We start from the raw sequence: 12,822 nt of genomic DNA, 5'->3' as shown, positions 1-12,822 counted from the left end.
AACAGCCATTTTGGCTTCTCCCCAGGCCTATGGGTCTGAGCACCCGAGTGCAAGCTAGGCTTCAGGAAGATATCTGGGCAGAGGCCCTGGAAGTCCCTGCTGTACCATCAATGTCACTGTCAAGGACTCCCAGGTCAGGTGGGTCCAGTGTATTATTTCAAGTCTTCTGAAATGGAGACAGAGATGCCAGAGGTCCACTGGGGAGTCACATGTTTGTCAAAGATAAAGAGGATGAATTAGGATTGGTCAGGGGAAGCCTTCAGACCAAAAAGCTGATCTGAGACCTGCCAAGGCAGAAGGGAGGGAGCAGAAGTGGGTATGGGATGCCCGACATGGTCAGGTAGATCTTATGAAGTTGTGGTCAACCCAAAAGGCAGTTCCAGAGCTAAGACGGCCCTTGGAGGGGGTCCTGCTTGGGCAGAAATGCCTGAGTGGCCCCGTCACTCGCAGGCTGCGGGGACGCACTTCAGGGGATCATGCAGGTCTTCAGCTGGAAGCCATCTGCTGATGAATTCCTTGCAGCTGACCAGCAGGTTCTTTCTTGAAGGAACATCTGAGCAGTGCACCTCTGTGACAGCCACAGTCCTCCATGGCGAGCTGGGCGTGGTCAGTGGGAACCATGTTGTCCACCCGTCTCCATCCTCTGCCACTGTGTGGCCCACAGACACGTCCTGCTCGTGTGCCCACTGGGCCAGCTCACAGGCTCATGGCACCCAAGGGCTGAGCAATTTTGCTTATTTGGTTGTTTTGTGCCCTTCTCATGAGCAATGCTTCCTGGTAATGGACATATATGCAAAGATCTTTATTCATTTCCATATACTCTACAAACATGCCTGTCCCCCAGCCCTCCCTGCCTCTGATGATTCTGTCTCCTGGCCTGCCAGGCCTGCCAGGCCATTTGCCACTGCTATGATTATTTTTCTCATCTTTGGCAAATTTTTTTTCAAACAAAATTCATGACCAGATGCACTTGAATGTCCACCACTGGGAGGATTTTCCTCAATGCTGTCTTCAGCAGTCCAGCCCTGAGTGTTACTGTAAGGCAGCTGCCCCTCCACTTCCAGCTTGCCTCTGTGTACAGAGCCAACCCATTTGAAAATCAAGTTCGGAATCTTCCTCCTCTTTCACCCACCTGCATCTCTTCCCTCCCACTGGGTGGCCACAGAAGTGAGTGAAGCATGCTAGTGCACCATCATCACCATCATCATCGCCACCTGCACCATAACCACCTTTCTATTCCCGTTACTAGCTTCACTACTACCCCACATTTGCCATCCCCACCAGCACTTTCACCATAACTACCACCTTCACCATCACCACCAGCACCTCCAGAACCAATTTTCTATCAGCACTACTACCTTCTCTACCACCAGCACCATCACCATCATCATCCCCTTCACCACCACCACCCTACCACCTTCATCCCCTTAGCCACTACCACTTTCACCACTGCCATCCACACCCTCACCACTCTCACCATCACTACCACCACCGCCATCACCACCACCACCATCAGCAGCATCACCTCTATCACCACCATCATCACCTTTATATCACCACTACCATCACGACCGTTGTCACCATAGCCATGTTTCCCAAGTTCCCTGGAGGACTGAGAGAAGATAGATCTTACAAGGGGTCAGGCCCTCATGAATTTGATCCAATGATAATAAACTAGCAGGAACAAGGGGCCCTGAGAGATGCCAGGGAGGAGGTTCAGAGGGAAGGAACTGCTGACTCAGCACTGTGGAAGCCACGTGGATGCACAGGAAGCCCCTGGGATCCTGAACTGGCTGACAAACTAGGTATGGACTGAGACAGTTTCTGCCACCCGTTGAACTGGAGGCTACATGTAGAAAGCAAAAAACAAAACAAAACCAAAAAACAAAAAACTAAAGCTTCTTTTCTTAGGGGCCTGAGTTGGCCATCTGAGATTTCCTATCCACTACACAGGATGACGCAAACCCACAGGAAACGAGCACGGAAGCCCCCAGAACAGTCTCTGCCACCGGAGAACACAGCAGGGCTTGGCTGGATTCTTCCAGCTCCTCCACCAGCTCCAGCTGTGGGAAGCTGACCTCAGGCTTGGAGGCAATGAGCGGATTTGCCCTCTGGCTTCCAGTTGGGTTTGGCCAATGGGAGGTACCGACAGGAAATGGAGGGAGAAGGGGAGGGAAGGGCGATTCATGCCTGGGTTTGGCAATGGCGCAGCTCTCCAGTTCCTGCCTGGTGGCCCTCTCTGCCAGGCAGAGCCCCGACTGGGGTTCCAGTCCTCGCCCCCTCTTGGCTCCCTCAGGCCTCTGGTGGCAGGGGCTTTCCTGTTCTTGCTGGCAGATGCTTCCCATCCCTTCTTGGATTCCTTTAACCGTCTGCACATCTACAACTGGTCCCTTCATCAACTCCCAGGGATCCTGGCTTCATAGGTGCCATTGTTGCCTGGGAACACTGCGTGACACAGCCTTTACTAATGGTGCTTTAGTTTGAGAATCATGTCTGGTTTTCGGTGTGATCCTATGAATCAGCAGTCCTTTCTGAGCCTCTGTTTCTTCATCTCTTAAGTAGGATTACACTCCCCAAGACCTTCCTACTTCAGAGTCATATTGCAATAATTAAATGAGCCAATATTGGTGAAAAAACTTTAAGAAACATGCACAATAGTGACTCTATTATTGGAATTATTAAACATGACAATAGTAATGAGACTGTTACTGTCCATAAATTTCCTCTGATCCCTGTCTTTTCTCTTCAGCCCTGTGGCAGTGACTGGGGCTTTGCTTCTTGGTAAAGCCATGGTTCTTTGATGGAAAGTCCAATGCTGCTGAAAGATGAAACTCTGTGATCAGACACAACACACAATTCTCAGGGCTGCTATCACTACATTTTGACAAATGCCACCATGAGCTGTAGGCTGTCTTGCAGTTCCTGCAGATCAGACCAGCTCTGCCCTTGCAGCCTTTGGGTTGGGTCTGCTACTCGCTGAGGCCTGCTGGAAACCAGGCTGTGTCCCTGGCTGAACCCAGGGAGTACCAGGCTCCCTTCCTCCTGAGTGGCAGGTGGGTGGGGCTAGTCCAGTGCAACTGGTGTGGACTCAGGTTGCTCCAAGCTCCTGGCAGGAAAGGGCTTGCTAATGGTGCGACCAAGGAAGCTGGGGTAGCCACAGAGCCAGGAAAGGGCAGCAGTCCAGGTGGGGACCGTGCTCATTTTCTTTGCCCAATTCAAAACAGAGGCATGTCCCTGGAGAGCCACCCCTGCTTCATCCCACCACCCTCTTAATCCATGGTGCATTTCCATAGTCCCTTCTTCCCTGCCCATCCCACCACCAGCCCTGACCAGGGAGGGAGAGCAGGAGTGACAAAGCCAATCAGTGGCCTCTGTGTGATCACGACACCCAGGGTCCCCAGTCAAAACCTCTGGAACTAGAGAGAAAACTGCCATGAATCAATTTAGGACTATGTTCTGCAGCACGAGCAGAAAGCCACCTGTGGTGGACTGTCCAAAGAGCATTCTCCTTTTCTTTTCCCCTCCTTCCTTTTTCTAGTGGCAAGGAAGAGTAGAGGCTGGCAGTCCTACACTGTCACAGCTACTCAACACTTGGGGCTTTGCTCTCCAGATTCACTCCAGGCATCCATCCACCCAGGCGTCTGAAGCAGAAGAGGGAAGGGCAAGCTGAAGAGGTACATGACAAGGCCAGTCAGGTCTGTTCCCTTTCAAAAGCTGACCCCAAAGCCTCTCCCTGGACCTCACTAGCACATCTGGGCCACAGGAGCTTCTGTGACCGAGCCTGAGAACCTAACACCTCATTCATTCCTGATACCTATGGGAAAGTCTGCGGTTGAATCTGCAGTGACATTTTTGACATGGGCCAACTATGGGAAATGCCTGTATCAAGTATCATCAGACATGTCAGACCCAACATTGAGCCTAGCTTTGGAAGCCAGTTGGGGTTTAAAGGAGAGAAAAGGAGAAAAGTAGGTGGAACAACTGTGTGAGAACACTGGGAAAGTTCTGGAACTGCCTGGCTCTGTCCTGTGGTGGTCCCCAGACAGGTCAAGAATGAATGCCTCCCAGAGCACCATCTGTCTTGAGAATCCCCTCGCTGAACTCTCCTTTCTGCTGGCACTATTTAATGGAAAGTGGTGTCTGTCCCACTCCCTGACATGTCTCTTCGGGGCTCCTGCCATTGGCTTAAGCTATGGGAAAAAGAGAGCACGAGACTAGGGCTTTCCGGAGGCTTCCAAATTTAAACCAATCCCACAGACATGAGACAGATTTGCCTATAGAAAATTGTCTGATAGCCAAGCACCAGGGTATGTATTTATTTGTGCCTGAGATTCTCATCTCTTTTTAAAGAAAAAGCCACACATTGGGCCAAAAAAAAAAAAAAGTGGAAAAATGTACTGTCAAAGAAGTATTCAGGATGCATGCACAGGATGTATGAAATGATGAACTGGGTGGAATTAAAAAAAAAAAAAAAACTGCTTGTGGCAAATTGTCAGCAGGTTCTATTTGGGGGTCGGAATCCAGGGCCCCTGCCAACTGAGTTCACAGTCTTAGTGGTTTTCCATTCTATTTATAATCATGAACACATTCACACAGAAAAAATGCAGGGGACATTGGGCTTAGCTTTAAAATGACTAAAATGTTCTGAATGTATCAGGTTACAGCACGTGAGAGCCTTTGTGCCGCCTGTGATTAGCCTTACTTACTGGAGAAGGGATTAATCAATGGAGGAGGGGGAGGAGTAATAGGATCCTTTGGGAATTTGAAACTATGAAAACAACTTTGTCTTATTTCCTTTTTAAAATGTAGTTCACTTCAGCAAAACTTGACTAAGCACCAGCCATGTGAAAGGCCCACTTGGGATCTGAATATGTGCAAGACTGTCTCTGGTCCCAGGGAACCAGCAATTTTCTGAGGAAGGTACAGATACTAATACATGACAAGGATAATCAGCGTGTCAGTGGAACTGGAACACAGAGGAGGGAGTGGATGGAACAGACATTTGATTCTGTCTCTGGCAGCTTCTCCTTCCGCCCTTTGCAACAATCCCAAGATTGCATTTGCAGATGAGGTCCCAGGAAAGCAGATTCTCCCTCCAACCTTCCAGGATTGGACAGGTGACCTAACTGGGTTAATCAGTGCACTCCATCTCCCCGACACAGTGATTAGTTCAAGAATGGCCACGCCCTCCAAGCTAGACCAATCAGAGTGAAGATCAAGATGGGGGGTGGGGGTGGGGGTGGGTGTGGAGGGGGGGTGTGTGGGGATGTTGGTGTGTGGTGTGGGTGTGTGGGTGTGGGGGTGGGGGGTGTGTAGGTGTGGGGATGTGAGGGTGGGGGTGTGTGGGGTGGGGGTGGGGGTTTGGGTGTGTAGGTGTGGGTGTGTGGGTGTGGGTGTGTGTGGGGGTGGGGGTGTGTGGAGGTGGGAGTATGGGGGGTGTGGGGGTGTGGGGGGTGTGGGTGTGTAGGTGTGTGGGTGGGTGTGGGGGTGTGTGGGGTGGGGGTGGGGGTTTGGGTGTGTAGGTGTGGGTGTGTGGGTGTGGGTGTGTGTGGGGGTGGGGCTGTGTGGAGGTGGGAGTATGGGGGGTGTGGGGGGGTGGGGGTGTGGGGGGTGTGGGTGTGTAGGTGTGTGGGTGGGTGTGGGGGTGTGTGGGGTGGGGGTGGGGGTTTGGGTGTGTAGGTGTGGGTGTGTGGGTGTGGGTGTGTGTGGGGGTGGGGGTGTGTGGAGGTGGGAGTATGGGGGTGTGGGGGGGTGGGGTGTGGGGGGTGTGGGTGTGTAGGTGTGTGGGTGGGTGTGGGGGTGTGTGGGGTGGGGATGGGGGTTTGGGTGTGTGGGTGTGGGTGTGTGTGGGGGTGGGGGTGTGTGGAGGTGGGGGTGTGGGGGGTGTGGGGTGTGGGTGTGGGGTGGGTGTGTGGGTGTGGGGTGGGGGTGGGGGTGTGGGGTGGGTGTGTGGGGGTGTGAGGGGTGGGTGTGGGTGTGTGGGGGTGGGGGTGTGGGGGGTGTGGGGGTGGGGGTGTGTGGGGTGGGGGTGGGGGTTTGGGTGTGTAGGTGTGGGGGTGGGGGTGTGTGGGGGTGGGGTGGGGGTGTGGGTGTGTGGGGGTGGGGTGGGGGTGGGGGTGGGGGTGGATGCTGACAGGAAGACTTTGGGTCTCTGTGTGGAAGTGAAGGGAAAAGCCCCAGGAGCCGCTGACAGCCGTTTTGCTCCCTGTGGGAGTCAGCCTTCCACTGAGGCTGACTGCAGAAAGCGACTGAAGAGACAGAAGTAACCAGCCCCGAACCCCTTCCTGACCTCACCGTCTTCCTCTTGGTTTTCCAGTCAGGTAACCCCTCCTCATTGTTCAAGTCAGCGTGAGTTGGGTGTTTTCCAACTTCCAATCACAAGCATCCTTCTGACCAGAATGGATTCAGGTGTGCTTCCTGGGGGAGGTGACACACAGCCTTGAACTTGAGAATGTGCCGAATTGGGACCGGAGAGATGGAAGAGGGCAAACTAAGCTGACTCTGGAAAGATTGGGCCAGGTCAGAGCAGGGTGGATAGCTCTGGGAATTGTGATTTAACTCCCATGTAGTGTTTGTGTGGTGTGATGAAGGTCATTCCCCTCATCTTCAGCTCCTCCCAAATGTCACGAGCTCATTCTTTGCATTGGCATTTGCTGTTCAAGGGATTGTGGGCCAAGCTTTATAGCAAAGTCAGAATGTGCAGGTGAAAAGCAGGAATGCATTGGCTTCCTAGGGCTGTCATAATACATTAGCACCAAGTGACTGGCTAAAAATAAAAACTCAATTCCCTCCCAGTTATAGAAGCTAGATGCCCACAATCAAGGTGTCAACAGGCCCATGCTTCCTCTGAAGGTGCTAGGGGTGTCTTTCCAGCTTCTGCTGGGTGCATTCCTTGACTTAAGGCACCTAAACTCCCATCTGCCTCTGCCTTCACCTGGCCTTCTTCTCCTGGGCTCTCCTCTTCTATGGATACCAGTAACTGGGCTTCATGCCCTCCCTAAATCCAGGATAGTTTCAGCTCAAGATATTTAACTGATTGCAGCAGCAAAGACACTGTTTTCAAATATGATTATATTCTGAGGGTCTGGGTGACATAAATGTGAGGGGGCACTCTTAAACTACTACCCTGACCAACCCTAATGCCAACTGGTGCTCTGTGATTTTTGCCAGTTAGAACTATGGAGCCCTGGCTCCTGCGGGCTGTGCTGGAGGCTTGGTGGGCTTGCCCAGCTCACCGTGGCCTCTTAATCATGAGAATAACTAATCTGTGGGGAACGTGTGGAAGAAGAACTGGGTCCAAATCTCATTCAAGCTTAGCCTCTCCCCTTGGTTTCTCACGCATAAGGTTCTTAAGTGAGGAAAATGACCCGAGGAGGAGAGGAGGAGGGGGGCCGCCACCACCACTGGTGCCTCTGATTCCTCTGCTGCCCGCCTGAGGTCGCCTGGAGGTCTTCTTTCTGGGCTGCCTCAGAAGCCACTAGCGTGCAGGAGGTCTCTTCTCTGGGCACAGCCTCGGTTACCTCAGAGGCAAATTCCTGTTGCTACCTCCGGGGTGGCAGTTGCTGAACCGGAGGTCTCCTGTCAATCACCTGCCATCTGCACCACTACCACCATTGCTGCCTCTGGTTCTGTGGCTGCCCGCCTGAGGTCGCCTGGAGGTCTTCTTTCTGGGTGCTCCTGTCACAGAAGAAACCGCTGCCCTGGATGCAACTGGGGCCAACACTGCTGCTGACTCCTGGAGATCGCCTGGTGACGCTGCCCCCACAGCTGCAGTTGTGTCTGCCGCTGCAGCCTCTGCTACTGTGACCCTCTGCCAACAACCACCGCCCCTCGCTGCTACCACAGCCTAGAGGACTGCTTCAGGGGACACTCCATTTTTGGTGGCACATGGCTGCACTCATTTTGGGACACCAGCCAGGGCCTGGGGCCTGGGTGCCAGCACATTTACCACCACAGGCACCTCTGTCTGGGGACTCCAGCTGGGACCTGCAGGTCCGGTGTGGGGGTGCCTGTGGGTTTGGAGGAGCCTGGGGTCTTCTGCTGAGAGTGCTGGTGACCCTTGTCTTGCTGCTGCATCTCGGGGTTGCTCCTTTGCATGAGGGTATCCCTGGTGGTCCCTCTGCCAGTAGGAGCAGCACTGAGATCTTGAGACTGTAGTGTGGCTGATTCTGAGGCATCTGAAGCCCAAATCAGTGGTACAGAGACTGGGTTTTCGAGGGCTGATCTGAGTTTGGTGATCCTGAGATGTCAGAGACATCCAACCAATAGCCAATCTCTTTGGGCTCCTCTTCCACTCTTCCTGTGAATTTTTATTTCTCCCTTCTCTCTTCCTCCCTCGCAAATATTGCATAACTATACTACTCTGTTCTCTCATCCACAATTTGAAAATATAAATCGTTTTAATAAATATTCTGCTTATACTATAGGTAGTTATTGAACTCATCATTTTGGTTCAGTGCGAAAAAGGGGTAGACACCTTAGTGGGAGCTATTAGGTTTAAGGCTATACACTGTATGCTGTTGATATTAGTCTCATCAGTAAAGGCAAAGCGCTGGAAACCTTCAGGAACACCATAGGTCTACAGAGTAGGATTTGTCCTGCTTTAAAACCATAATTTTAGATGGGAAAACACACTAACAACATGAAAAAACAAGGGAATAAAGTGCCCCAAACAAACCAAGATGCTTCAACAACAGAAGCCACTGATAACACAGCAGAAAAAATGTCCAAGAAGAAGTTCAGATTGTTTATAGTTAAACTGATTAAAGAAGTAAAGGATAGATAAGGAGTGAAATCAAAGAAAAAATACAGGAAGTGAAAGATCACTTCAATAAAGAGTTAGGGATTGGGCTTGGGTTGTAGCTCAGTGGTAGAGTGCTTGCCTCACATGCATGAGGCCCTGAGTTCAATCCTCAGCACCACGTAAAAAAAATAAATAAATAAAAATAAAGATATTGTATCCATCTACAACTAATTTTTTTTTAAAAAAAGAGTTAGAGATTGTGAAAAAAAGCAGAAATTCTCAAAATGAAGGAATCCATAAACCAAATTATAAATTTAATAGAAAGCATTACCAGTAGATTAGACCAGAACCTCAGACAATGAAGACAAAATATATAACCTTGAAAGTAAAGTTGAACATGTGAAGAAGATGATAAGAAACCATGAACAAGAAAAGACCAAATTTACAAGTTATTGGTTGGAGTAGATGAAGAAGCAGAGACACAAACCAAAGGAATGAACAATCTTTTCAATGACATAATAGCAGAAAATTTCCCAAGCCTAAAGAATAGAAATGGAAAATCAATACAAGAGGCTTACAGGACCCCAAAAGTACAAAATTACAGCTGGCCCACACCAAGACACATTATAATAACTAACACAGAGAATAAAGATAAAATCCTAAAGGCTGTAAGAGAAAAAAATCAAATTACATATAGGATTATATGTAATTACATATTCGGATCTCAACTGATTTCTCAGCCCAGACCCTCAAAGCTAGGAAGTCCTAGAATAATATGTTTCAAGCTCTGAAAGGAGACAGAGGCCAACCAAGAATTTTATATCCAGCAAAATTAAGTTTCAGATTTGAAGATGAAATTAAAACATTCCATGATAAACAAAAAAGAATTCACAACTAAAAAAGCCTGTACTGTTATAGTTAAAGCTTTGTCCCAGGGTTTCATAAACTGACTTCCAGACCACTCACGTATAATCGAATCAAGCCTTTATTGAAGCACACTGGTGGCGGCTGACCAGAACATAAAGCTGTTCCCCTGATCAGCCCCGAACAATTGCAAGGGCACTCCTTATAAGCCTGAAAACCGCAAAAGGGATGTTCAGGGGGTCTAGCCAATGCAAGCAAGCCAGGTTACAGAAGCGGGACAGTGCAGTTAAGTGGAGGGAAGCCTAACCAATCACAGTTAGCCCAGTCACCCCAGTTACAGAAACAGAGCCCCGTTACCCTAGTTACAGAAACAATGCCCCATTAGGTAGTTCCGTGTTCTTAAAGGTTTCTATAGCAAAAGGAAAAGAACATCTTGCTCCAGTCATGACTCTTCTACTTGGCATGGTTGTTTTACAGGATGAAGTCATAAAACAAAATGGAGTCACATTTGCTCCTACTATCACAATACTACAGAGCATTTTCAACAAAATAATTCATGAGGATGAAGTGGGAAAAAAAAATGAAAACCAGCAAAGGGAGGATCTACACTAAAGGGATATTTGACCAAATGAGAAACTATGACAAATCAAAAAACCAGAAATAAATCAAAATGACAAGGAATATAAATCATATCTCAATAATAACATTGAAAGTTAATGGCCTAAATTCATCGATCAAAAGACATAGACTGGCAGATTGGATTAAAAAGCAAGACCCAACAATATGCTGTCTTTAAGAGACTCACCTCATGGGCAAAGACATCCTCAGGCTAAAGGTGAAAGGATGGGGAAAAAATTATCACTCATTTGGATTGTGTAAACAAGCAGGGGTTTCCATGCTCATTTCAGATACAGTAAACTTCAAAGTTAATCAGAAGAGACAAAGAAGGACATTTTATATCTTAAGGGAAGTATATATAAGCAGGACATAACAATTATAAATATTTATCCCCAAACAATGGCTCATCTATGTACATCAAACAAACCCTTCTCAATTTCAAGAGTCAAATAGACTACAATATAATAATTCTGAGTGGCTTTAACACATCTCTCTCACTACTGGACCGATCTTCCAAAAAAAAAAAAAAAACTAAATAAGGAAATTATAGAACTAAATAATACAATCAAGAATTTAGATTTAACAGATGTGTATAGAATATTTCATCCATCTACAAGCAAATATATTTTCTTCTCAGCAGCACATGGCTCCTTCTCCAAAATAGACCATATTTTATGCCACAAAGCAACCCTTAGTAATTACAAACAAACAAACAAACAGAGATAATACCCTGTGTTCTGTCAGACAACCATGGAATGAAATTAGAAATCAATGATGAAATAAAAAATAGAAGCTACTGTAATAAATGGAGACTGAATAATACACAATTGAACCTTGAATGGATAGTAGAAGAAATCAAGGATGAAATTTAAAAAATTCTTAGAGATAAATGAGAAAACTGATACAACACATTAAAATCTGTGGGACACTATGAAGACAGTACTAGAGGAAAGTTCATTGCATTGAATGCATTCATTAAAAGAATAAAAAGTCAACAAATAAATGACCTAACACTACATCTCAAAGCCCTAGAAAAAGAAGAAGAAATCAAAACCAAAAGCAGTAGAAGACAGGAAATAATTAAAATCAGAGCTGAAACTAATGAAATTGAATACAAAATTGAAAAACATTGACAAAACAAAAAAGTTGTTTTTTTAAAAAAAATAAATAAAATAATAAAATAGATAAACCCCTGGCCATGTTAATGAAGAGAAAAAGAGAGAAAACTCAAATTACTAAAATACAAGATAAAGAAGGAAATATCACAATGGACACGTCTGAAATACAGAAAATAATTAGAACCTATTCTGAAAATTTATACTCTAATAAAATAGAAAATATCAAAGACATTGACACATTTCTAGAGGTATAAAACCCACCCAAACTGAATGAGGAAGTCATACATGATTTAAATAGATCAGTTTTAAGTAAAAATGAAATAGAAAGTGCCATCAAAAGCCTACCAACTAAGAAAATCCCAGGAGCAGGTGAATTCTCAGCTGAGTTCTACAAGACTTTCACAGAAGAATTAACACCAATACTCCTCAGAGTGTTCCGAGAAATAGAAAAGAGGGAAACTTTCCAAACTCATTCTATAAGGCTAATATCACCCGATACCAAAACCAGACAAAGACACATCAAGGAAATAAAACTTCAGACCAATATCCCTGATGAACATAGATGCAAAAAATCTGGCAAATCATATACAAAAACATTAAAAAGATAGTGCACCACGATCAAGTGGGGTTCATCCCAGGGATGCAGGGTTGGTTCAACATATGGAAATCAATAAATGTAATTCATCATATTAACAGAATTAAAAACAAAAATCATATGATCATCTCAATAGATGCAGAGAACGCATTTGATAAATACAGCACACTTTCATGTTCAAAATACTAGGGATAGTAGGAACATACCTCAACATTGTAAAACCTACTTTTGCTAAACCCAAGGCTATAGAGGAAAATTGAAAGCATTCCCGCTAAAAACTGGAACAAGAGAAGGATGTCTTTTTTTTACCACTTCTATTCAACATCATCCTTGAAACTCTAGCCAGAGCAATTAGACAGAAGAAAGAAATTAAAGGGATACAGATAGGTAAAGAAGAACTCAAACTGTCTCTATTTGCTGATGACATGATTCTATACCTAGAAGATTCAAAATATTACAACTTCTAGAACTAATAAATGAATTCAGCAAAGTAGCAGGATGTAAAATCAACACCCATAAATCAAACACATTCCTATACATCAGTGATGAATCCACTGAAAGAGAAATTAGGAAAACTACTCCATTCACAATAGCCTAAAAAAGTAAAATAACTGGGAATCAGTCTAACAAAAGAAGTGAAAGACCACTGCAATGAAAACTACAGCACACTAAAGAAAGAAATTAAAGAAATCCTCAGAATATGGAAAGATCTCCATGCTCCTGGGATAAGCATAATTAATATTGTCAAAATGGCCATACTACCAAAAGTGTTATACAGATTTAATGCAATTCCTATTAAAATCCCAATGACATTCTTCATAGAAATAGAAAAAGCAATCATGAAATTTATTTGGAAAAATAAGAGACCCAGATTAGCTAAAGCA

The 12,822-nt window shown here is 46.2% G+C and overlaps 1 long non-coding RNA gene across 1 annotated transcript; it reads left to right on the top strand.

Moving 5' to 3' along the window:
- The first annotated feature begins 4,836 nt into the window (after positions 1 to 4,836).
- LOC308632607 lies at positions 4,837 to 8,357 on the top strand. Its single transcript, XR_014018604.1, has 4 exons — positions 4,837 to 5,117; positions 6,317 to 6,519; positions 7,346 to 7,448; positions 7,659 to 8,357. It is a non-coding gene; the product is annotated as an uncharacterized lncRNA (long non-coding RNA).
- Positions 8,358 to 12,822: the final 4,465 nt, after the last annotated feature.

The sequence above is a fragment of the Spermophilus citellus genome (assembly GCF_964194105.1).
Source record: "Spermophilus citellus genome assembly, chromosome: 13".
NCBI lineage: Eukaryota > Metazoa > Chordata > Mammalia > Rodentia > Sciuridae > Spermophilus > Spermophilus citellus.
This window is presented reverse-complemented; position numbering and strand designations above follow the sequence as displayed.